At 38.2% G+C, this 27,376-nt stretch overlaps 1 protein-coding gene across 5 annotated transcripts in view; it reads left to right on the forward strand.

The window, feature by feature from the left end:
• Nucleotides 1–27,376, forward strand: part of LOC139741773 (excitatory amino acid transporter-like) — a 149,758-nt gene that overhangs the window by 66,136 nt on the left and 56,246 nt on the right. Inside the window, exon 3 of one of the 5 annotated variants that reach the window (XM_071652358.1) lies at nt 8,750–8,959. The exons of 2 other annotated variants lie outside the window; for them this stretch is intronic. The gene's annotated coding sequence lies outside the window, so the exon portion shown is untranslated. 2 more of the 5 variants (XM_071652359.1, XM_071652362.1) reach the window with 2 other exon arrangements.

A 27,376-nucleotide genomic window follows, 5' to 3' on the forward strand; every position in this document is an offset into this window, starting at 1 on the left:
AAGTTTGTGTAAAATGCTTCCTGGTTGTTCATAGCTGTATGTCCCCCACCCTCCCTGGACTATGTTTGTACTATTGTACAGGATGGTGTGCAATGGCTACCTCGCTAGAGCATGATTGGTCATGTAATGAGTGAACGAGATGGGGGGGGGGGGGGGGGGCAGAGAAGGAGGGAGAGACAGAAATTGGTCTTTGTGATAAGAAGTTAGGCATATTTGCAGTTGCTTTCCGTAGCAAGCGTACCTCTGGGAAAGTTTTACACAGTAGTGTTACAGTAACAAAGCTCGGGATTGTTCACATGCTCTGTGAAGGGATAAGAGTGATGTTTTGTGTGGTAACGATGTAGGTTTCAAGATATGTGCTGGCCAAGTCCAGTACAACCTAATTTGCTTGTACTTTGCCAGGCATCTTGTAAAAAGTGAATGGAGGGAGTGGGAATACTTGTGGAAAGAGAGAGAGGGAAAGAGAGAATTATACATCTTGACAGAAAAGATAGCAAGGAAGATCCTGGAGAGATGTATACAAGAAAATTTGAATGATATAATGAAAAATCTGTTCATTTTCCTTCATGATGTCTAGGTTTTACTAATGCCAGAAAACTCATCTCTTATTCATGTTGAACTTAACATGGTACAGTGCCAGGGCTGGAAACCTTGAGTGAGAGTTTGGCGTGAGACGCTGCGAGGAGCGGAGCAACCTCCTGGCTAGTGCCTGGCGGCCTGCTGTGCAGCTGTACGTACGTACTACTACGTACACAGTCAGTGTATGTAAAGCGATGTAAAGCACACGTCATAGCCATACATGTACTGTAATTTGCCAAAAGTACAAGCTACGCTCACTCGGTATAGGTTGAAACCAATCGTAATCCAATAGCTCGTCTTTGCGCGCGAACCGAAAAGATTATTGGTTAAGCTTTACACCCGCGCGGGAAAATCTCGAAATTTTGGGCTTGGGCATATCGATATTCGGAATATCAGAGAATTTAGAGATATATTTATTTTTGTAGTCATGTACATTCCATTTTGGGGGTTTAGCGTGAGATTTCGTTGATCAGAGTGAGACAGTCAAAATTGGTTAAATTGCGTGAGTCTCTCGCTCAATGCGTGAGAGTTGGCAGCCCTGCAGTGCATCCACATATACACTGTCAATCAGACCTGTTACTGATATGAGCCACATCATACAAAGAAGATTTATCTTCTGTTTACTTTGACAATATTACAGTCACAATGCCTTTCAAACGTGAAAAAAAAGAGCAATATCCAGTCATGTCATGGTGCTGCCTGTGTCAACACTATACAGATTTTCCATCGCATCTTTTCATGCTCATTACTAATTTTTCTTTAACAAGTCATGCAGCTGCACCCCAAGAATAAGCTGCTTCTGTCTCTCCAAACAGCTCTAGTGATTTTCAAGATGAAGTATAAAACCATTTAAAGGACAAATTCACCTTCATATAAATGTGGATTGAGATTATGCGACAAAATGAGTAGAACACATCAGTGAAAGTTTGAGGAAAGTGGCACAATCCATTAAAAATTATGAATTTTTAAAATTTCTGCTTAGTCACTGCTGGATGAGAAGACTACTACAGTTTGTAATGTTACATGTGTATAACAATGTAAAGAAAATACAAAGAAAACTAAACATATTATCACTTTCTTGCATAATAAAAGAACACTTGACTTGCCTCTTTCAGAAGGCAAGGGTAATAATATTACCCTTAAAGGGTGTGTACAGTTCTGGTCGAGGTGAAGATTTAGCTTTTAACGTTTTGTGAGATATTCAGAAACCACTCTATGAGATGTCAAAGAGCGTGCAGTTCTAAGAGATATCAAAAGTTTATTCGATGAAAATCGGTTTTGAAATGGCTGAGATATCCAAAAACAAGGTGAAACAAAGAGATACAAATAAAGTTGGGGCATGTCGCCTTTTATTATTAGCACTTTTTTGGATATCTCAGCCATATGAAAACCAATTTTCATCAAATAAACGTCGAATCCTTCTTAAAATTACATGCTCTTTCATATTTCATAAGAGGTTTTTCATTATCTCACTTAGGAATGTTCAAAACATGAATCCCTACCTCAACCAGTACTGTACAGTCCCTTTAATGTATGCCAGTGACAAGTCAAGGAAATGTGCTCTTTTTTTTGGTCAAAAAATAAAATTTTGTGAAATTCTCTTTATACACGTGCATTTTGCTTATATCGTTCTACGCATGTGACATCTTACACTGCAGTAGTCTTCTCATCCAGGAGTCACTGCGCAGATACTTTAAAAATTCACAAATTTTGAGTGGATTGCCCGATTTTCTCCAAACTTTCACTGATGTGTTCTACTAATATTGCTGCATTCACTCAATCCACATGTATATGAAGGCAGACTTTTTCTTTAAAGAAAACCAAAACTCAAATACAGCAAGAACAAGCAAACGGTCCATTTTATGCATACGTTTTTAAGCAAATGCTTGGTTTCTATGAAAGCAATTGCTTGTGCTTGCTTTTAAAAACTTTTTTGTTTTGCAAGCAATTGCTTGTTTTTATGCATACGGCCCAATGAGATTTGTTGCTTCTGTACAATTAAAGGTTTCTATCATCCTTGATGTATCTTAACTATGTTTTTTGTGACAACATGAAAGCTTAAATCCTCTAGACAAAAGAGGATTATTATTTCAATGACATCACATGCAGTCAACTGTCCAACAGGTTACTGTTCACTTTAAATAGGTTTTTGTTTCAAATGCCACAGATCTCGAATGCTCACAAAGCAAAGAAAAGCTTGCTTTTACTCTGTTTGATCTCAGTAAATAGGCCTGTACCTTTCCCCCTGTGGGTGCATTTTTCTGTAATTCTGGCAGCCTGTAGAAAGGGGAATTTCTGTTCAATTTATTCATTCTGTACGTTCTACGTTTTTTTGCTGTGCCCTTCCCTATTGGTATGGAGCGGTTAGACCAGATTCAACTGCATCCCAAACTCTAAATTTTTGAGTGCTGAAACATCAAATGGTTTGGGGAAATTTTGCAGTTGTCATTGGTTGACATAGGCAGGGTACCCCTCAGTTTATGGCAAGGCCTCCTGAAGTCACTATCTCTGCTTCTGTTCTGTTGGATGATCACATAAGTACCACAACCTTGATCTGTAGACCAACAATTTCCTAATGATAACCAGATGAAGATTAAAAAAAAACAAACTCTTAACAAATGACAGGGGGTGAACTGTACGTTTCTGAAAATCCTGTTACCACGTCTCAAATGTTTTCAGATTTTTCCTGGATGGACGAAACAGGTGGTTGTTTAACAGTCTGCATATTAAATATATGTATTAGACTGTGGGGCATACCTAAAATATCAGAAGTTTTATACTCTTGCTGTTGTGATTGCACATGTTTTAGTCTCTCGTCTCCAGATTTTTGTTCTTTTTTTTTTTTTAGTCTGTAGAAGACACCAATATTCCAAATAATTTCATTGAAATCCTGGATCAGTCTGGTATGCCCGTCAGTGTTATTGCACTCTTACTAATAAATACTAGGTAGATGTGCAATTTTGTTAAGTCCTGGAATTGGTTGATTGGCACAATATCTAGACATGAATTACCAGGATATAAGTTGTGTAGTGCAATTTTTTTTTTCAGCATTATCCTTTTTAAATGCATGATGAATTAGAACCAAGCATTTCCATATTCTAACAACTTGTCTAAATTGTAATAGGAATTCTCTGATTTTTTGTTATATCTTACACAAACCACCTTTAAAAGATTTTTTACTGTACATGGGCCATGATGCATAAAAAGATGCAATCAAACATTAACGTCAAAAAATCAAACATGCATCAGGTATCAGCCAAACAGATTTGAATAATGAGAAATATTTTTTTTTTCTGACTTATGCTTGATCTCAGCTTTTATACAAGAGGGTGTGTGCCTCTATACTTGTCTATTTCCGACTAGGTGTTGCAAAAACATTTCCACTTTTGATCCTTTTCCTGTTGAGGACAGACTGATTTTGCTGCAACATGCATTCCCCATAGACACTTGCCCGAGTTTCGGGACTCATCCTCAACGGCTTAATAGTTTTAAAATTATATATTAGGTAGCACTGTCATTGATAGGAGTAATAGCTGAATAATGTGCAATTTAGTCAGAGATGATTTGAATGTGAAAGCATAAATCAGTTTCATTAAATCTATGATTAGTTTTAAAGATAGGTTCCAGCTTTTGGTCAAATTTTAACCTTCTGTACAAGACTTGAACTTCACACAGGAACCAATGATGTGAAAGCGAGTGTGTGCTTACAATGACCCTGAACAATAGACAAGAATACCACGAATACCACCTTTTTAGAGCTCTGCTGACAAGGCTTCTTGCTCCAAAGCACATGAATGCTCTATTAATTATTCATGATGGATTGCCCTGGGCACTGCTAGTCTGCATTCATGGTAAAGGGTGAAAGGCATGCACAAGAAAAGAGTAAGGACATGTTTCCATATGCTTGTATATACTACATATCGGGATGTTGATAGCGGAATTCCTCATGAATAAATAGTGGAGCACTCAAACCATGGCCATTGTCTATGGGTGTTAACCACACACTCTCATACACACCAATTGACCCTTGTGCAAAGTTAAAACTTTGTACAGAAGGTTGAAAATAGAGCAAAATCTGAACCCTAACTTAAAAATTAATCATGAATCTAATGAAACTGATTTTTTTTTTTTAAATACCTGGTATGCCTACATATCAGCAACATTCCTAAACCACTAAACTAAGTGATAGAAACTCCATCCTAAAGGAATGTTCCTAAGGAGAAATAGGACCTTGAAATTAGAGTAGATTGGAGCACAGTAACTCACTCTTTATTGTGTGTGAACAAAAGGGAACTTAAAGCTCCGCAGTTTCCATTATGATGAAATGATCAGATTATTCTGAAACGTGGCGAAGATATCATGAACATTCCATCCATTGTTGTTTCCATGCAATGAGAAGACTACTGCAGTTTATGACATCATGTGTAGAAAAATGTTCTGAAAACAAATATAATCAACAGGAATTATTTTCACCTTTTTTTTTTTTACCATAATGAAAGAGCAATTGACTTCCCTCTTTCAGAAAATGGGGGGAATAAGATAATCCCAAACTTATGCCAGTAACAAGTCAAATTAATGTTTACTATTCATAATGAAATGAATTTTGTGGAATTCTCCTTTTATACTCTTTTTAATATTGTTTTCTATAGGGTTGTCAACTGCTCTTTCATCAAGCTAGAGAAATGAAAATATTTTTAATTCGTTTGTACTTTCTTTATATCAATCATTGCTCTACTGTGATATCAGGGTCCTGTTTTATGAAAAGATGAAATCAATTTTCAATTTCCTTAACACACAGCTGCCATAAACTTATCATAGAAATCAACTTTATTATCAATTTTAACTCTTCATAGAACAGGGCCCAGGACTTGTAGTCTTCCTATCCATCAATGATAGCACATGGATTTAACCCAAACTGTATCAATGCATTATCTGATACTCCTCAAAGTTAATTTACATGGTTGTATATTTGAAGCTAATATTACCGCATTCACTGAATCCATGTATTTGCCCTGATATTTGATCATTTGTTGTTTTTTTTTAATTCAAATGCAATTTTTGCATCAAGTTCTTTTTACTGCAGTTGATTGACAAAGTGCCCCACATCTCGATGTCAATAAGCACTCAATTAATCAGTGTTTAGTAGTAGCCATGATAAAAAGATCATGAGCATACATACTAAGGCAGGGTTTAAACATATCTGAAGGTCGTAGGTTCAAATCCTGCCCGAGTATGTATGCACATGATTTTTATTTATCATTGCTTCTTTAGACAAAAATGATTAATTCAGAGCTTATCTATGTCACTTTACAGCAGTTTGTCAATCATTTTCAATTTCATTTGTTGTTCATTGTATGTTTTTGGAGTAAAGTTCCCTTTAAAAATTGTTATTATCTCAATGACATGGGAGGAAACCTTTATTCAAAATATAAAGATAAAGTTATCAAGAGTAATCTCCTCTGATGTTAGAGTTAAAAGGAGGCCCCATTGCACTAACCATCGCAGGCTTATCTGATCCCCAAAATGCAAAAATTTTGGCTTTCTGATGAGTTCCGATAAAATCTAATCTGACAAGCTCCAGAGACTTGCATCAAGGCTCACCGAGGGTGATACCAATGCCAGAAGACCCTAACCTGTCCGATGACTGTTTGATCATCGGAATTTCAGCAAACTGTCATAGGACATCGGCTGGATATGCCCGATAGTCGCACAACACAAGTCTAACACACGTCGGACTGACTCGACACTTATCCGACACTGACTGGACTTGCAGCTGGAAATGGCATTTGATGGCGACCTAAGCTCTGAGCCTAGTTCCTTCTGTAGATGATCTTGCCTCATTCGATTACACCCAACTTGTCTGACAGTGTTTAATAAAACAGAAAAAAAAAGAGAAAAACTTGTCTGACACTGACCTGATAGTCATCCGACACAAGTCGGATTCATCAGACTAAGATCCAATACACTTAGGTGGGTGGCCGGAAGCAAAAAACTTTGTTTCTGATGATTGACTGATGAAAAAAAAAAAAAAAAATCTGTGAAACAGGGTTATTAGACCCTCAATATTTTATTTTAAAATTGCTTGGTACAACTGTACATTGCTATCTAATTTAATTTGTGTATCGCCTTGTGCCCACTAGCAACAGAACCTTGTTTAAATTAGCACCCACACGGCTTTGACATTGTGAGTGATGACACACTATTTGTTTTCCCATCATGCCAGAGCACACACTGCTTCTGCATTCCATCTATAAGTTCATATTTGCCTTTGACCTGAGAAAGGATATCAAAACACAAGCATTGCACCTTTATCCCACATTTGTGCACATTCTGTTGCAGTCACTTTTACTCTGCTGGTGAGCATTGTATAGATGTTCAGGTGCTGTTAAGGATAATGGTCATGCATCTGCATAAAAGAACATTTTTGAAAAGAAAAGTATGAAAGTTTGAACCCAATAGACATCTATTATATGGATGATGTAGAGGTCAATGTGGATGTAAGATTGTATTGACCATTTCGTGATATCAGAAAAATTGTACACACATTCAGAATCTCCAGGATTGAACATATAGTGTGTATCTGCCAATTTGGTAAACCCCCCTCTGGAGCAAACATTTTGGAAGTAGTTACAAGCCCAAGTGAACAGCTACATTGCTGACAGGAGCAGTTGTAGTAATGTGTATGCATTATATGATCGAGATTTGGTGAAATAGGAGGCAACTACTTAGTAGTTTTCCCATCTTCCAAGCAGATCGTACCCTTAAGGTCTGTCACCAGCCGCCACATGGCGTCACACCCCGTGCCCTTCACCACATAGCTGAGGCTGAACAAACATAAACATTCATCATCATAATCACCAAAGTGATGAGTGTTAACGATCCAACTGTGCACCAGTCGGCTGATCTGAAGATACCTACCAAGAAGTCTGTTTCATGATTTTTTACTCGGCATGCCTTCCGCTGATTATATGTTGTGGTGACATCGAACCTGTAAACTTCTAATCTATTGTAACTTTGGCCTTTTCTGTAGCTGACCTCGATAAACCACTTGTCACAGGATTAAATATTACAGTAGTGGTACATGCTGCTGTAGAATATATGTACAGTGTTGGAGATATTTACAGTACCGGTACTTTTCAGTTTTATGCATAATGGGAGACAGTTTTTATACCCCCACCCACACATAGTTGTGTGTGTGTGTGTGTTTGTTAATGCCCTGGCCTGAAGAAAACAAAATCAAACTGCTTTAATAGAGAAAACCTGTACAGGCAGTTCATGTTTGCTAGATACTAAAAGCTCAATTCACTCTGCACTCAAACAGGATGAGATTCAGGGTCAGAGGATGGGTTAAAAAGCAGTGATAGCCACCTACAATCATGAGTTAAAGTACATGATGCGTGCATGACAGTACTGATGTATTATAAATACTTCATTGATAGCCTCATTCAAACTGTCTTCCCAGTTTACCATTGAATCACCCCATTCAATATTTGCATCATATGCAAACGGACACTTCAAAGCAAATCCGCTGTAGCTCTTATAGCACTTAATATGACTGACTTTAAGCTTTCTGTAAGCATCATCATATTCCTGTGATTGATAAGCTGTGACTGTACTTAACCCACGCACACAAATCACAGTCTTAAGATGTAGTCTCTGTTTTCAGACTTCTTTCCCTCAACTAGCTCTTTAAATCATTACATGTGCCCAGGCATGTGGAGTTATGTATATTTTCAACTGTCAACATTCCAGGCATATAAATGTTATAACACATGTTCCCACAGTAAGTGACAAAGTGGTGATCACTGCTACACTGCTCTGCTACATGTACAAACTGTGATGTGGAACAGTCATGCTGGTGGGAATCAGAGCGTAGCAAAGGGAACCTGTATTTATTATAGGGTGGGTACCCCATAGTCCTTGCTGCTGAGTTTGAGTAGCTGCAGAGGCACAGCACCAGAAGTGCTGAAATAACACCACTCCACAACTAGAAGTATTGCCTTTTGAATGCGCACCATAGAAGTAAAATATAATAGACTCCTGGCAAGAATCCATGAGGTTGTGCTGCTGCATGCTACTGCACTGAAACTGGGCTGTTGAGTGCAGCAATTTGGGTATAAACTAGACTCATTCATCTGGTTGGACAACTTCCTCTCTTTCCTCTCCACAGCCCTCCCAGGAATTACTAGTATCTGCTTCATCCACTTTCTCCATTCTGCTGGACCAAACGTGATTCTTTCTACCACAGCTGAAGGTATCAAAGAGGAATTTTGCAGTGGCATTTTCTTTTTTGCTGAGTTTGTGCCAGCACAGTGGAGACCTGTTAATTCTTGCACCCTGTGAGAGCTGAGTGAGATCTTCGTCTGCCAATTTCATTCAGGTATGATTCAGTGAGCAGGAGATATTGACATTTTTGCAGGTTGTTTTGTTCTTGTTTACATTTTGTATTTGACTGTCACTGTCTGAAAAAATTGTGAATGCATTCCCTTCCAGTGATTATCAGTGGCTAGGCTTGACTGGTTAGGACCACGATGTTGTGGGGGCCACAGCAAAGTGTGAGTAAATTTACATCTTCCTCTTTTTAATTTCGTGAAGGGATCAGATCTGTGCCTATACATTTGGCAGGGTTAGTTTTCCTCCACTCTTTTACCCTACTTAAACCTAGTGATACCCTAGTATTATCATATGCTACTCTCATTTTTCAAGTACCAGTATGCTTCGATCATTGTGAAATCATGGTAGTCTGGATCTGGTGTTTGTTGGCTCACTTTGTGTGATGCATTGATAGTTACTCTTTGAAATGCCAATGTGAAAAGATCTGAAAAGAGCACACTGCGTGATTCCACTATGATGATACTACATGGTGATTAGAGTTTCACAGGTTTTGTGGAAGTCATGTTTTTGATATGATCTCAATTCTACCTCTAGAGCTTATGGAGGATAGCAAGGTAAAGAAGAATTTTGGCTTGTCAGTGTAATTTGTTTTTGGTTTTTAAGAGTTGTGGTTTCTCTGCTCAAGCACCACACAAAATTGATTTTACAAATCTCAACATGGAGCTGTTGATTTATGTACTACATGATTTGAAATTGTGAAATATCTGGACTTTCCTTGTAATACAATATGGCTAGAATACTTCTTATAGGTTTACATATTATGTATATTTGATGGATGGAGTAGAATCAAGAGTAGAAGTTTACTTCTTCTTTTTCGTGAATGGCACAATGTGCCTGGTTGATACCATTTGCTGACTATTGCTAGTCACGAGGGGTCAGCATCATTCACCCGTGTTTCTTGTGTGGGTGGGTACGGTAGATGGATCACTTCATTGGCTCAGCACCCTGCTCTTTCCAATGAATGAATGAAATTGATTGAACTCGGACAACCTCTTAAATAGTAAGTTCTAGAATTTTGAGGATTAACATGAAGTCTATAGTTATTAGGAATATTGGCCACAATCAAGGGTTATACAATAAAAAAACATGTGATGATGCAATTTCCTCACAACTTTACCATCACAGTGAACATACATCAATATATGTCATGAAAATTATGTATTAAGTTATGCTCCAGCAACATGATATCTCCAATGCTAGTTATCCTTGAAAATCCTAAATTTGATTGTAGTGGATAAAAAAGATTCTTTTTGATGTCATAAATATTGATTTAAGTAATGAAAAGTTCTTAAACATCCCTGTGCATGTAAATAGTGTATAGACCTACAGTTGTAAAAACAAAACAAAAAAACTCTCAAAGAGGGTTTGTGACATCACTGCTGGACGGCGAAATAAAGAAAATATAAAGAGAATTCCACAAAATTTCATTTTTATGAAAGCACCTAAGTTCCTTGTTGAATACAAACACATGTTAAAGGTAGGGGATACCTTTTACAGACCTCCCAAAATGCAGCAAAACATTAAATATGAACCTCAGGGGACTTGCTTAGGCCACTGCTTAGAAATTTTGAAGTCAATAGTTATCTAAAATTTGAATAATGCACAAAACTCAACTACTCAGTAGTTCTGTGTGTCAGCCACACTTAAACCTTTTTGTTGCATTCTTCTGTATTTGTGATCTATAAACACAAATCTAAAAGTACAAGAGCTGAATTAATAACACATAGAGTGTGTGGTAAGAATGTATATAGAAATGTTTGTAAGTGTTGATGAACTTTCTTCACAAAATATACATGATGGACACACATGCAGTACATGGGTCTGCAAAGGTAGCCTAGTAATGTACTGGAATTTTCGGTGAGCCCCGAAAACAATTCAATTCAAAATCTAACCTTAAAAAAAAATGTACTAAATGTTACCTTCCACTTTCAATACTTTATGGGAGTTTCTAAAATGATATTCTCTTCAACATACCACTGTATTTATACAACTCTTCATTTAAGGCGTGCAAATGGGATACCCTACCTTTAAAGCTAATTGTTGTCCTCATGTTTTCAAGAGGTTGGTCAAGTGTTCTTTAATTTTGATAGAAATAGGAAAATATATTAAATCCTGCTTTTGCATTTTCATTATGATATATCATTGTCCTGCAGTAAAATCACAAGCTGCTGTAGTCTCTTCAGCACTGGCAGCACTGAAACTTAAAAAAGATTTATAACCTTTGAATGGATTGTCCGATCAATATCAAGTGAAAAGACCTTGTTGAATTGTTGCAATTCATTCATAATGAAATTTTAAGATCCCCAATTAGGTTATCAATGCACAGTAGGCCTACATTATACATATCAGGTTGTTTTTGCAATGGGTTATTTGTGAATGTTAGTACAGCCGTGATTGAAGTCTTATTGTTACTTTAGAACAGGTTTTGTTATTAAGTAAAAATGAGAAAGTTTTCAATTTTACTAGGGAAATTTGACTATCATCCCTCAGCTCACAATTTGAAGATAGAGTAAGATGTTGTAATTCAGATATTAGATTAGCCAAAGAACTGAAGGAATGCATGAAAAAAAAAAGAGAGATTGTACATCCATAAAATTCAAAGCCTTAACTCACATGAGCAGGGGGGGGGGGTGGTAGTTCTTAATGTTTTTTCTTCCATTTTTGTCATTTTTGTCACTTCATCACATGATAAAACTTTATCTTGCCGATACAAAATTGCTTGAATGATAAAGGCAATCCCCATGTAGGCCCCATGGCCTGGACTCCGAAAGGTCAAAGATGTAAGGTTTATGTCAAAGATCTCTTTATCCTGTAATGGACACAAAGTTGTAGTGCATGATGCTCTTCATGATAAATCATAAGTTTGCTAGAGTATTTGGTGAGATAATGGCCAGATTAAACACCTGAGGTGTCAATAACTTTTTTTTTTTTTTGGCCCAGTGGTCAAAATGAACTTTTGACTTTTGATCACATTGACAAAGTTAATGTGTTTATATATAGTTGCAAGTTACATGTAGATGAAATGATGTTGTTATGACCAGTCAAGTTACCTTTAATTTGCACACAAATCTAAGTTTATGACCTTTTCTTTTTTTGAAGTTTTAATTTGTTTTATAAGTTCGGTCTTTGGCAACATAAATGAGCCGTATCTGAATCAATTCACAGTCTTATCTCAGCAAGCCATATTTACACCCCCCCCCCCCAAAAAAAAAAAACAACAACAACAAAAAACAAAAAACAAAAAACAAACATTTTGTCATGCACAAGATCTGGTATAATGCAGTTTCCATCACCTTCTCAGGATGTTGTCATCCATTTACTGAAAGGTCATTGCTCAGATTTGTATTTTTGTAAGGGTAATTTCACCTGTCTTAAAAACAATTTCAGGTTACTTCAAGGCTTTCTTTGCCCAGATGTGTATATTCCTATGTCTATTGAAAGGAAGCAGTTAGGCTGTGTGTACTTTTTATTGTCTGTTTATTATGACAAGTGAGGAAACTCAACCAAGCAATCAAGGATCAACAGTCTTCACAGGAAAAGAGAAATGTGTAAAGCACAGCAATATTAGCAATCTTAAGTGAGGTTCACACAAGGTTAGCTTAAATTGAATGAAAGTTCAACCTCTAGGGAGCCAAGCTAAATGTCCTAATAGTTTACTTCATTTTAAGTTACTACTTGAAGTAAACTCAGCAGTCTTAATGTGAATAAGGGATCCTTATATCAAATTATTGTCTTGTAACAATTAGGCTGATAATTTTTGGGGAAAGTGGGTTACATTTCCCAAGTTATAGACAAAAACCATGATTTTCTGTAAACAAACTAATGGAAGAGGTTTGAGGTGATGAAAATATTACCTCGACCAATCTTAGAAGGTTGTTGTGACCTGTATCAATAAACATGAAGCTTTAAAATTCTCTTAACTTTCTTAATTTTTGTATGTTATACTAGATGAAAGGTACTGTAACACCTTTGTTTTGTAGTGTTGATGTTATTCTTCGATGGCGTACGATAGGCGGTGTTACATTGGTAAAGTTTCTCGACACTCGACGACAGCACACAGAAGAGACCAGTTCATATTATATATACAATCCTGGGCTCTTTATTTAATCACAGTAGCGCTTAACAGAGATATGATATATTAACAGGTACTCCCCATCAAACGGCCATATATTGCCCCTAAAGAGGGATGGCAAGGGAGACCAACGCTTTGTGTGTCTCTACCCGAAGAGGGTGAAAGAGAGGACTCTTGACCAAAAGCACATGGTCACTTTTATAGTACATCTATACTCAAAGGAGGGGCTTAATCTAGATAATATTCAAATATTCAAAATAGAGGGATTCAAATTATAATAAAACAAAGGTGTAAGTTAATGATGACCACTGTCAATCCATGGGTCACTGACACCAGTGACTCACATATTACATGACGGGGATGATGGGGAAGAAACTTAGCACTGATAGACAATGGGGAGACAGGTTATCCAGAAATGTTTATGGGAGAGGTTATGCTCCTAGGGAGGTAGGGTGTGTGGACTGACCACAGGATGTGATGACCAGTCGGGTTGGACAAAATTCTGGGAATAACAATGAAGGAGTTTTCCCTCATGTCTGTAGTGGTTGAAGCTCGGGTTTGTAGCAACAACACTCCTACATTTGATATATTACATTACTTCCATCTTTCAAAATGAAACGTCCTCGTTTCAAGGAGGTTTATTACAGTGGGACAGGTGACCTAAGAAAACCCAATTGAGAACATTCTCCAGTGAGAAAATGGGAGAGGGGACTGGATATAAAATGTAACGTATGTGTACACAATAATAAAACATACAGAATAATACAGCATGACCAAAGGAATGAAAGAAAGTGGAAAGAGGTAGAAGGAAACAAAAGAACATAGAAATATCAAATTCAACATGGTGTTAACATTACGACAAAAACATCAAGTGAAATCATAGTTAAAAGGCAATGAGCACATGGGAAAAATCATGAAACATTTTCCTGTTTCCGTGTTGCAATACTGAAAGTTGTAAAACCTAGGCAAAAATCAAAGAATCGCATAAATACTGATTCAAACTATGAGGAAAAAATGTGTGCACAGTGAATTTAAACAACTTAACAAAAACCAGCTTCATCTGAACAATACTAAAAACTACAGTGTTGAACTTATTGATCCAAAACAATTAACTCATGTGTAATAGGGTGTAACACATGAAAAGGAATAAAAAGTTCCAACAAAATTGAATAATAACCAGGAAAAAAGTGATTGCGTTGGTCACTCAAATTCAGCGAATAAAAAGGTCAATAAAATAAACACATCTTGGTAATATAATTAGGTTCATGTTCCGAATCAGCGTAAAAAAAATTAAGCCAAATTTAAGAAATGGGAATGACAATGCAGTAATCTTGCATTTTAAAAATTATGGAATGAAAAACCTAAAACCAAAATATTGTTAGCGTAACGTAATTAAAAAAAACACACATTCAAACAGATATTAGAAATAGGCCAATCTATGGCGATAAGTTATAGAGACATGACTGTGTGAAATATGGAGATCTTACAAAAATGTGCTAAGAAAGCTTAGTAATTGGTCCACATGACGCTGTGGACAGGCAGAAATATGTTGAAAGCATCATGTGAAATGAAATAGAGCGGGGAGGAGATTCAAAAGCTGAGGAGTCAGAGAACAGGCAGAACATAAGACAAATCAAAGCAATAGAAAGGCAATTATTGAAACTTAAACTACATAACACTCGTGTGGGACATGAGTAAGACATCGATGGTTTAAAAGATAATCACACATGAAATTATAGCAAATACGAATGTTAAGGCATTAATCGGTAGGAACTACACTTGTCTATAAACATAAATCATGACCTGCTTTAACTGTTGATGGTCATGAAAAAAAGTATATACAAAGGAATGGCATTAGGAGGCAATACCTTCTTACTTTGCATTCAGAAATCAGACATCAGAAACATAAATGAACATTAGCCAAATGACGCGATAAACTTCAAAATGGCAACAATCCTTAATTAAGGTTGTCTGAAAGTCAAGTTAACCAAGGCCTAACGAGAAAAAGGGGCGAAATCGGAGGAGATGGGGTTACCATAGTAATCGGGAGGGTGTACAATCCGGCCGCTTCGAGTGCGGTTCGGAGGATCATGGTTACGTGCATGAGCGTCATGGGATGGTGAGGGAGGAGGGGGAGGCGCATTGGGGTGACTGGGAGGGGACGCAACAGGCGGGACAGGTGAGGAGGGAGGTGGGACAAGCCATATATTAGTAGAGAGTGATGGTGGGGGTACTGGTGGGGTGAGGATATCGGGGGAAGGTGGTGGACTTGTCGGGGATGACAGAGGCAGGGGAATGTCGAGATAGGGCTTTAGCCGATTGTAGTGAATTACTTTCGGCTGTGAAGAAGGGGAGGATGGGTCAATGAGATGGCATTGAATGCCTTTGTCATCTCGTGAGATGAGGGGTAGTTCAGTCAGGTCAGCGGCAATGTGTTCAGAGGGACAAGAAGAGGTAATGGGTTGAAGGGGGGCACGGAGTGCGGGAACGGGATTGCGACGTGCTTGGCACGGTGCACAGCTGAGACAGAAATCTGTAATGTCTCGGCGCATAGACCGCCAATAGCAAACCTTGTCAGCTTGCTGGATAATTTTAGCAGCACCAAAATGTCCAGAAGATGGGGAACCATGCAAAATAGCCAATACATTAGGAACGAGGGAATGCGGTATGACAACCTGACGATCGAGGGAACCATTTGAAGCACGTCTTAATCTACAAAGTAAGCCATCATGGAGCACTAGGCGATCACGTTCTGAGTGAAATTTGCGAAGAGCAGTCTCATAACGAGGGATAGATGATTTGTGGGGAAATTTCCCAGATCTCACCCAGGACCGAACTTCACGAATGATGGGGTCCTGGTGTTGTGCTTGATGTAATCTGAAACCTTCATTAACTAACAAGAAACAGAGGTCATTACTATCTTCCGGGGTATAGAAATCTGGGTCATGAGTATCACAGGTAGACACAGGTGAAAAAGGAGGGATACTATCACTGTCAGATATTGAAGAAGTGAGGGGAGAAGTAGGAGGGGGTGGAGGATGAGGTTGGGGAGGTGGAGGGGGCGGTGGTGGAGTTTGAGGTGGAGGAGGAGGTGGTGGAAAAGGTGGAGGAGGAGGAATGGGGGCATCTGTAGATGGTTCAAGAACGGCATCGTAGCCGCCAGGGAAGATAGAGAGTGGTGCATCAGCGAGAGACAGTGGTATTGTCATTTCACTCCATGCAGGCACAATCTGTTCTTCAACAACAGCATTACACACCAGTGGTGTGAACTCATGTAGGTGCATGAGAGGGATAGTGGCATTGTCAATAATGAGGACACCTGAAGTGAAGTCAAGCTGTGTCTGATAGTGAAGCAAGAAATCCCAGCCAATGATTAAGGGGGGATCAATGTCACGGGCCACCTGAAATGGAAATGTGAAGCAATGAGAGGTCACAGAAAAATCCACATTAATTGTACCTAACGTGTCAAGGGGGACACCAGACACAGAATTTACCTTAAGAGGTAATGAATGGAAAGGGCGTGTATGCAAACTAGGAATGACTGAACGCAGCTGATCACTAACAAGAGAGACAGATGTACCAGTATCTATAAGGGCAGGAATTTGCATGTTGTCAATTCTGACCAAGATACGAGGAAGGCAATCAGAGTGAGGAGAATCAGTGGGTCTATCAGGAGAGATGGATGCTGGTAGTCGACCCGCAGTACCAGCTAATACCTGTTTCCCGGCTGAGAAAAGGCATGCTGAGATCCATGGGGGCTGCCATTTTGATTGTCTGCAAATGAAACATGGCGAGAGGAAGTGGGGGTGCGGTAGTCATGGGAACGATACGGGGAGTGAGATGGAGGGGGGCGAGCGGGACTATCAGTCCTGTATCGCATGTAATCTCGGCGTGAAAATCGCACGTCAGGTCCACCATAACTGGAAGACCGATCAGGAGAACGATATTCCCGACGGGAATACTGCCGTGAATTGTTAGGATGATATGGGGATGGGGAGCGAGTACGTGAATGGTGACAATAGGAGGATGAAAGGAGATGTCGAATTGGTGAGTTAGAACGGGAGTACGGGGAAGGGGAACGATATGATGTATCCTCCCGACGAGATGTAGACGAGTGGTGAGGATGTGAGTGTGCCAATGAGTGAGAGTATGGGGAGGGGGAACGATGTCGAGCGGCTGTATTGGGAGGGTGGTTGTGGTGCGAACGACTGTTGACAGTTTTTGCCAAATCACCTACTTGAACCTGAAGTTGAGCAAGCGACTCAACTACTGTGTTCAAAACATCTGCAGAGGGGGCAGCAACAGCAGCAACAACTGGGGATTGGGGGCGGTTATGGGGAAAGGGGAGACGAAGTGCCTCATCCGCTCTTTGGATCTGATGAGCGATGCGGAGTGCATCGTCGAGAGTTGCAGCGCCATGCTCATGGCATTTTCGCTGCAACTCCGCATCCAATCCTGCCAAAAATCGACGGAAAACTTCGTCGTCCCTCGCCTTTTCGTCAAAATTAGGGAAAGCAAGGGATGTTAATCTGGTGAGGTCTGCAACATAAACCTCAAGGGGTTCATTTTGGGCGCGGGGTCGGGCGTTCAACATTCGCTGGAATGTTGAAATTTCTGTCGTTTTAGAGAACACTTTGGACAAATGTGTCTTGCATTTTGGAAAATTACACTTGTCAGCAGCTGGCAAGGAATCCCAGACAGTGAAGGCAGAGCCTTCCAATCGGGAGGGGAGGATTTTGGCCAGATCAATCTGACTACTGCCTGGCCATGCTTCTGCTGCTACTTCTAATCTCCTACACCACAGGGAGAAATCTTCTCTCCCATCGCCGCTGAAAGGAGGAGGGAGATCAATGCGGATGAGGGGTTGGGAGGTGGAAGGAGACGTAGATGTGGTAGGAGTGGGTTGTTCAGTAGCCATTGTTAGAAGTTAAAAGGTTTAACCAAGTCAAGAATGAGAAAGAAATATTGAGTACTATGTAAACCTACTTAACTTATTACACAGGAGAGAGAGAGAGAGAGAGAGAGAGAAGAGAGAAGAAAAAGAAAGATATAGAGAACAAAAATGTGAAGATGTTAATAAATCACCCTATGCAAACATAAAAAGGAAAAAAAAAATCAGCAAACAAACTTATGCTCAATCAAGCATAAACTGACATACAAAACTAGCAATATATCATGAACCGTAATCAATGAAAAAAAACAAGTAATGTCATCAACAAACAAACACACGTCAAACAATTACAATTAAATACGTATATCAACATGCGCATAAAATGAAAGCAAAAAAAAAAAATTGTTAAAACAACAGAGTGTAATCAAGCTATGTACCAACACTCTGAATATCAAAAACAAATCTCATAAAATGAGGACAGGATTAGGACAAAAGAAAAGGCTATTTGTAATAAGAGTCTGTCCAAATTTAGTAATTAATGTTCAGTGAAAAAGGAAAAACTAATATGAATAAGAAGAACTCATCCAGATCCCTCGTAGATGACCGGTAGCTCTGTACAGTCCATGTATGACGTCACTGGTTGATGACGACTGAACAGGAGGCACAGCCAGGTACAGCATAGGTAGACTCACGTTAACACAGCACAAGTCAGCGATGAAAAAAGATCCAGGATGAAGAAGAACAGCTCATCCAAGGTAATAAAGGTTGGTTCTCCAGCAGTGGCGAACAGCTTACATTAAAATACAGAACACTCCAGCATATAGATGATGATACCACAATGACGACAGGATACAATCCGCTAAGGAGCACAATATCACGTCGCTTGAAGTATAAAACGGATATCAATCCACTGCTCCAAAATCCAGGAAAGTGATGAGGGATAGGTAATTCTGCAGATGTGATAGTTCACAGCTGTTCACTGTGTGAAACTGCAATCTCACAGTGTAAAAATATATTGTGTCAGCAGGAGCCCTATACTGCACAAAGGCTCAAATTCAGTTCCGTAGAAGGCAGGTTAGGTCGCTGTCTCACGATGATCCAGTCGGAGGAAACAAATAATATAAAACAGTCCAAAACAGGAACGTCCAGAGCGATATAATACAGATGGATCCGATAATCCCACCGCTGCCACCAGAATGTAACACCTTTGTTTTGTAGTGTTGATGTTATTCTTCGATGGCGTACGATAGGCGGTGTTACATTGGTAAAGTTTCTCGACACTCGACGACAGCACACAGAAGAGACCAGTTCATATTATATATACAATCCTGGGCTCTTTATTTAATCACAGTAGCGCTTAACAGAGATATGATATATTAACAGGTACTCCCCATCAAACGGCCATATATTGCCCCTAAAGAGGGATGGCAAGGGAGACCAACGCTTTGTGTGTCTCTACCCGAAGAGGGTGAAAGAGAGGACTCTTGACCAAAAGCACATGGTCACTTTTATAGTACATCTATACTCAAAGGAGGGGCTTAATCTAGATAATATTCAAATATTCAAAATAGAGGGATTCAAATTATAATAAAACAAAGGTGTAAGTTAATGATGACCACTGTCAATCCATGGGTCACTGACACCAGTGACTCACATATTACATGACGGGGATGATGGGGAAGAAACTTAGCACTGATAGACAATGGGGAGACAGGTTATCCAGAAATGTTTATGGGAGAGGTTATGCTCCTAGGGAGGTAGGGTGTGTGGACTGACCACAGGATGTGATGACCAGTCGGGTTGGACAAAATTCTGGGAATAACAATGAAGGAGTTTTCCCTCATGTCTGTAGTGGTTGAAGCTCGGGTTTGTAGCAACAACACTCCTACATTTGATATATTACAGTACTATTCTGTTCATTATTTGAAGTCAACTTGAAGATGGTGTACACTTTACAGGGTATTAAGAGTCGAGCTGCTCTTGAGCAAGAATAATGTTATCTCTAGGAAAGTGTGAGACCACCACAACTTTTTTTACTTTTACCTCTAGAGAATAATGGGGAATTTTTATCGTTCTCTAGAGTGCAGTGCCACAGTACATGCAGTTGGCTTCATTTTCTCAGCAGGCACATTTTCACAAATTAGATTAAAGCACATTTTATTAGATGAGGTGATAGGTCACAGCCTCCTAAACCTTGTACTGTCATATGTACTGAAGTTTGCTTTTTCTCACATGAAATCAACAAGAAAAATTTGTTATAATGTATCCTTGTATTTGGGTTTGTTTGTTTGTTTGTTTGTTTTTTTTTTTGTTCTTTTGCCGTGCACAGTAAGTGTATTATCATGATTTTCAGGGGAGGAAGGATTATATAACTCTATGTACATATTGATCAAGGAAATTATCTTTTTTATTCAGAAACAATTTGAAGAGTTATTAGTCGATGAGATCATCACCAATTTATGCTGATTTGCACAGGTGCTTGCAACCTAAATCACAACTTGATGGAAGCCTGTCATATATGGTAGGTATACATTGTACTCCATAACTGGGATTGTATTTTACAGTTGTATGTCTGATATTGAAACTTCTATCATTCATTTCTTCTGGTTTGTAATGTGTTTATTGTTCATTTTTGTGCGATATGCATATATTGCATGGTTGGTTGAGAGACTTTGCTAGTATTCATCTAGCTTAAAAGCTGTATGTCAGGCTCATTATCAGCATCATGCTGCCTCCATTCAGCACTCGTACATGGTTTAACAGTTTTTATGTTATGCCAAATTTTTGTTGGAGAACCTACTGTGTTAGTTTTATTGTTGCCATCAGTATTTATACCTTGCTACAGCAAATTATGCCTGACATTGGTAAAACCCCAACCAAAGCTTTACCTTGAATTGATTTGGTTTATTGACTCGTGCGCCGTACAATAGTGCAACTCTGATTCATTGTAGTGGCATCGTTTTTTGTAGCCTTGGGCCAGTGACGAGAAGACTTGTTGCATTGAACATTGAGTAGAATTGTTAGAAAGCAGTTCAGCCCTGTTTAGTCAATAGATTGAGTGGAGTTTGTTAAATGTGTTCATCAAGAGCTTCAAAGGGTTTTTCCCATGCAGTTAATGCAATTCTAACGCCAAAGCCATGCCTTTCATACCCATTAACGTATCAATGACATTTGTACCTCCTGTCCCATCAATTAAATCAGAGCCTGCATTCGCTCTTTTCCATAAGGTAGGGCATTTCTTTGGGAAGCTGTCTATGATGGATATGGCTATTGGGGACGATGAATTGGTGTCCAATCATGCTAATGACAGGTAATTACCTAGTCATTTCATAGCCAAGAATATGGTGCACAAGAATTTTTTTCCAAGACTTTTTCTGTCCTGTGATGTTTCCTTTCATATTATGGCACATTGTAGGGGAAAAACAGCAAATATTTTGGTACTTGCTCTTTTGGAACAAGTGTCATTATGCAACAAGTTAAGTTTGTTGTACATCCATATTGGAGATCTTAAGCTTTGTTTACACCATGTTCCCGGCGGCAGCCCCATTTGCCCGAAACATAGTGCTCCATGGGTAGGTAAGACATTCCCCTGTTCCCCCCCCCCCTCCTCCTTCACATTCTAGTCTCGTTCGCTCTAGTCCTTGCCCTGGTGAACATCATACAAATACTTCTATGAGACGCTGTTCTCACAGCGTGTGGTCAGGCTATCAATATCTTCAGTCGCGTCCCGCTACAGATAGCCTCCAAGTTTTGTTACGGCCTAGTATTTTACGTGCCACCCCGTTTTCTTGCGTTCTCCCCGTTTTATCACGGCATAAAAGATTCCTCATTAGCACTGGAACTGCAGATGCTCTAAACTATGGTCAGTTCTACCTTGTCAATTTTTGATTACAATGAAACACACCATTCAATGATTTCATTATGCAAGTCTTTCAATGATATCATGTTTATAACATCTAAAGAGTTGCTACATTTTTGACAATGGATGTGTGTATATAAACAGGTTATGCGTTCAATGTTTTTGAGTAGGTTAGATTACTGTAACTCTGCCTTGATTGATGTGAATGTTTGGGATGTACCAAGACTTCAACGTATCCAAAATCGAGCAGCTCATGTTGTGCATCACCACTACTCTTAACAATTACATTGGTTGCCTGTTGACAAAAGAGTCATATACATAGATATGTTTGTTGGTTTTTCATTGCCTCCACAATTCTGCTCTCAAAATACTTAATCACAGCTTTTGCACTCTCCCCACCATTCTGCTTAAAAACTGTGCTCTGCCATGGATACTACTGGTACTCCAGATACCATTTAGGCGTATGTGTTAAAACTAAGGCTGGTAAGCTTAGTTTCTCATTTTGTGGGCCAAAGGCATGGAATACCTTGCCAAAGAAACTTTACTTATCACCCTCAGTTTTAATATTCAGAAAGAATTTGAAAATGAAAAAGTTCTTATTTTCCCTTTGACTTTCAATTTGGATGTAAATCGCAGTGATCAATTATTGTAAATGCGCTATAGAAAAGACTATTGATATATTGTTATTGTTATCATTATTATCATTATTATTGAATTGTTTTATGCAAAATATTCTCTAAACATTAGCATGAAACGTTGAATTTCTCAGATTAAGGAGAATAAAATAGAAAAAGTAATAGAAAAAACATTTTGTACTCGACCTTTTGATACTGATTCAACATTTTGACTAGTTCCACAGGGTGAAAACTAAAGTCAGCTGTAAAGGAAATTCTGTTAAAGGGGAATGAAACCCAGTTATGTACTCTATTGTGTGGATTGAGTGAATTCAGTAATATTAGTAGAACACATCAGTGAGGTTTGGTGATACTCAGACAATTGGTTTAAAAGGTATGAATTTGTAAAATTTTGCTGACCAGTGCTATCGCTGCGTGAAAAGATATCAGCTTAGATGGGATCCTTTGCACACACGTCGCCTCCTTGCACAATCCCCAATATTCTTCAAAATATGGCAACAACTTGTAAATATCTCCTTCCCAGCTTTCATAACACCAGCCCCATACATCAGCAGAAACGACCACAGCCTCAAGCTTACAGTACCTGTGGCCACCATAGATTCCTACAAGTTTTCTTTCTATCCTCGAGCCATCCGTATATATATATGTGACCCGCTACAACAAAAGGGTCCTAAAGTCGCGCACGGTCGAAGCCGTGAAAATCGAGTTTGAAGTCAGAGCATCAAAATTTGTCAAAACTTACGATTTTCTGATTTTGACATATTATTGTAGTCTGACATATCTTCAATCATCTGTCGAAATTTTGAAGCAAAATGGTGAAAGGAAAGACAAAAAAATAGCGTTTTTCTGAGCCATGTTTTTTGGCGTTTCAACGAAGCAGAAACTGGTTCCAAAATTTGGATTGAGCACCACAGATAGGCTCCGCCCCTAACAACGACCAGAGTGATCTCATTGGTCAGTTTGCTGCTTGCCGCTAACCGAAGCGTGAAGCTCACACACTGCCCAGTCGACTGGTGCGTGCAGGCGGGGTGCGCTATGCCCAACCGCTTCTTCTGGCATCCTGGACACTGATTGGTCGGTGAGGAGACCGCCGACGCTGTGCTTGAATGAGCATTTCGGGAGTTGCTAGGGCTTGCCTTCTATTGTCCTGAGGTGAAAATTGACTTGCGTGTCCCTTGATCGCGATTACGTCGCAAGGAAAACTTTTAGGGTGCTTTTCTCGAAACAGTGATTTCCCAGACGTCTCGACATGCTCTCTTTTAAACATCGATGTCTCCGCAGCCGATTATTTTTATAAGATGTGTTATATATCAATTTAAAGCAGAAAGATTAGGAAATTATGCCATGCAATTTTCAAATAATTGACCTCGCCTGACTTTAGGATCATTTTGTTGTAGCGGGTCACATTATGGAACTGTCTACCACATCAAGCAGTAACAGCACAAACCCTGGCTGCTTTCCAAGAGGCTGCCCTTCCAGCCATCCGAAGGATGAAGCCTCCTATTGGTGACAGAATGCTGTAATTCAAGAGCATCTTTTACTTGCACATGTATCACGTTTTAATTGTACATGGGTAATTCCATGAAGTTGGGGCAGTGTCCATGTAGCATCGTGATATTTGAAAAATACATTTCAGCATAACTCAATATTAATTATGCTATACATTTATTGTTTGTGGGCTTTACATTTGCATTGAGGCCACACATTTTCCTGGAAATTTTGTGCCATTCAGACTCAATTTTGATGAAGTTATTAAACAATATGTAACGGTGTCCTGTAGCATCGTGACATGTCCATGTAGCATCGTGAAATTTTAAAATTTGGTCCTAAGAGACAAATTATGACAATTAGCTTGACCAAAATTTGATGCAATATGCATATTTACTAGATTAGTCAGATAGCTAAATGTCCCAAATTTCCTGTACACAGTTTTAATTTTAAAAGAAAATTACAAAATGTATCACGATGCTACGCTGTGTCCTTTTTTGTTACATTTGGTGGACACTGTGTAGCATAGTGACACATTGTGTAATTCTCTTGTAAAAGTAAAACTGTGGAAAGGAGAGTTAAGATATTTAGCTATCTGACTAATCTAGTAATTATGCATATTATATCAAATTTTGGTCAAGCTTATTGCATTAATTTGTCTTTTAGGACCAGATTTTAACTATCACGATGCTACATGGACACGTCACGATGCTACAGGACACCGTTACTCTTTTTTAAAATAACTTCATCAAAATTGAGTCTGAATGAAACAAAATTTCCAGGAAAATGTATGGTCTCAATACAAATGTAAAGCCTATAAAGAATATATGTATAGCATAATTAGTATTGAGTTATGCTAAAATGTAACACTTTGTGCCCCAACTTCACAATTACCCACATATACTGATATCATCACGTGTACCATCACATACTGCCACTGCACCAACCCATCCCAGTCTAGCTGTGCTTGCAGCTGCTATAGGGATTACTCCATCAAGACTCAAGACTCAAGCAGTTTGTGACCAATGCAGGACAATGATATAAAAATATTAGTAAAGAGATAATGATATGAGAATATTTGTAAAGAGATTTCCTTGGAATTTAACTCATAATTTAAGGAGAAGTACATGTTACCTCAAGTGACTTGTTATTGACATGGGTGTTAAGGGTAATATTTCTCCTGTTTTCTGAAAGAGCAAAGTCAAGTGCTCTTCCATTACATTAGAGAAACTAAAATTTGTGGAATTAACATTATGCAATTTGCTTTATGAATATATCATCATCTAGTAGTGATTTTGTGAAGTACCTGGTATTGTTGTCTTTTCATCCAGCGATGGTGGCACTAAAACTATATGTATTGTAAGGGATTCGCCATTATTCCTCAATCTTACTGATGTATCAAATAATGTGGCATTCACTCTATCCACTTGTATGTGTGGGTATCATTCCCCTAATGTTGCTTTCGATAAACATGGTATAGTTGAATAGGTACCAAGGAAAATTTGATTAAGGATCAGACAAATTAAGAATGTTATAGAATTCAACTCGAGTTTTGCTTTGTTTTTGTTGTTGTTGAAAGGATGGGCACCAAGGATTGATATCACATGACTGCAGATTAAATGAGATAATATCAAATGTCAATATTTTGATAACTGAGGCAAGTCGATGAATGAGGCAATGCAAACAACACTTGTCCATTCAACCTACATGTCAGGCAAAAAGAAAAAAAAAGAGCTATAGACTTTTACATCGTTCACTGTTAAATCCACTCATACAATACTGTAATGTAACACCATTACTCCAGCAGTAAATCTTTGGTGTACTTGAACCAGAGTCTTTTGTGTCCCCCTTTTCACCCTGAGTAGGGCCTAACTGTCCTTCACAGCTCTATTTTGACCAGAGGGCAGACTTATTGTTGCTATGTTTACAATTCATATTCCACTAATGCACTTTCAAAGCTATCCTTTGAGATAAGCTTTTGGTTTGTATTTTATTTCTAGCAGCCCAACAATTTCAGAGTTTCTATAGCCTTTTTTCTCCTAATGTTTGTGTCTTTAAAGTGAGTGAAGACCCTTTCAGAGGAAGGTATCAGGATGTCAAATTGTAAAGTGTTTTCTTAATCTCTCAGCATTCTGGTACCCTTCCCTTTTACATTGTCAGTGACCACCTTCAAAATTGTGCATAACTGTGTCATAATGTCATAATGTATCATATCTTAACTTCATTTGAGAATGTTCAATGGTAATACACTCAGCAAAAAAAGAAAGTAAACACTTTTTCAAGTTTATATTTCTCATAGAATATTTGGCTGAAAATTAATGTATTATATACCATATTAAAGGTAATTTAATTGGCTGTCAGCCTGGTAGGTCAACAAAAATGGAAACTTTACACATGAGTGAACACCTTTCTTTTTCTCTTCCAGGGCACAAAAGTAAAAATTGCAAAACTGAATAAGTTGTCATTCATGCGTATGTGTTTTTCCATAAGAACAAACAATAAATTTCATATAAAACGAAACATCAATTAAGTTGTAAAAATGAACCTATGATCTCTATAGATATGATATCTTTAAAGCCCAAAAGATCAATGAAGGATAAAAATAATGGAGGAAAATAAAGAATCATATATCAAATCTAAATTCAAATGAAATAAGAAAAGTAATAATCCCAAAAATGGTAGAAATTTGAGCTTTTTTTTCAAATTAGGAAATTGTAAATAATGTTTGGTTCTTGAATTTGTCTCATGAATTCTTAAATTACTGGAATAAAAGAAATGAATAAAGGCGTAAGCCATTCTGTTCATTTAATCATCTTTAATTCCCTATGTCATTTGAAGTTTGACTTGACAGAAAATTCTTATTTTCCCCCTATAATTTCCCACTTTGCTTTTCTTAGAGGTTATAAAGAAATAAAGAGAACGAAAACTTATTTTTGCTATTTCATTCATGTCTCTCATTGTCGTAAACTGGTCTTTTGTTGTCAATGTTATCGTGAAAGGCATTTGCAAATGAAAGAGAACATGTCAATTTTTGCAATTTTTAATTTTCTACTTTGGAGGGCAAAAACAACTGTGCTCACTCATGCATAAAATTTTCTTTTAAATTAACCTAATAGCTTAATAGCCAATTAAATAACCTTTGATATGGTATATAATACATTGATTTTCATCAAAATCTTCTATGAAAAATATGAACTCGAGAAAGTGTTTACTTTCTTTTTTTGCTGAGTGTACATGTATGTGGTAAAGTTAAATATGATGAATATGAATAATCATTAGTGACAGGGGTGATAGATCAAGGTCAAGGTGACAGATCAAGGTCAGGGTGACAGATCATGGTCACCAAAATTTATCGAGAAACATCACTTTTGTCCTAATTTTCCCTATGAAAGTCAGTGTTTGTTGTTCATTGGTATGATAGATGAAATGAATTGAAATCAAATAAAAATTAATTTGTT

Source organism: Diadema antillarum, unplaced genomic scaffold (assembly GCF_040938485.1).
Source record: "Diadema antillarum isolate AM-2024a unplaced genomic scaffold, OU_Dant_1.0 seq00000953_RagTag, whole genome shotgun sequence".
NCBI lineage: Eukaryota > Metazoa > Echinodermata > Echinoidea > Diadematoida > Diadematidae > Diadema > Diadema antillarum.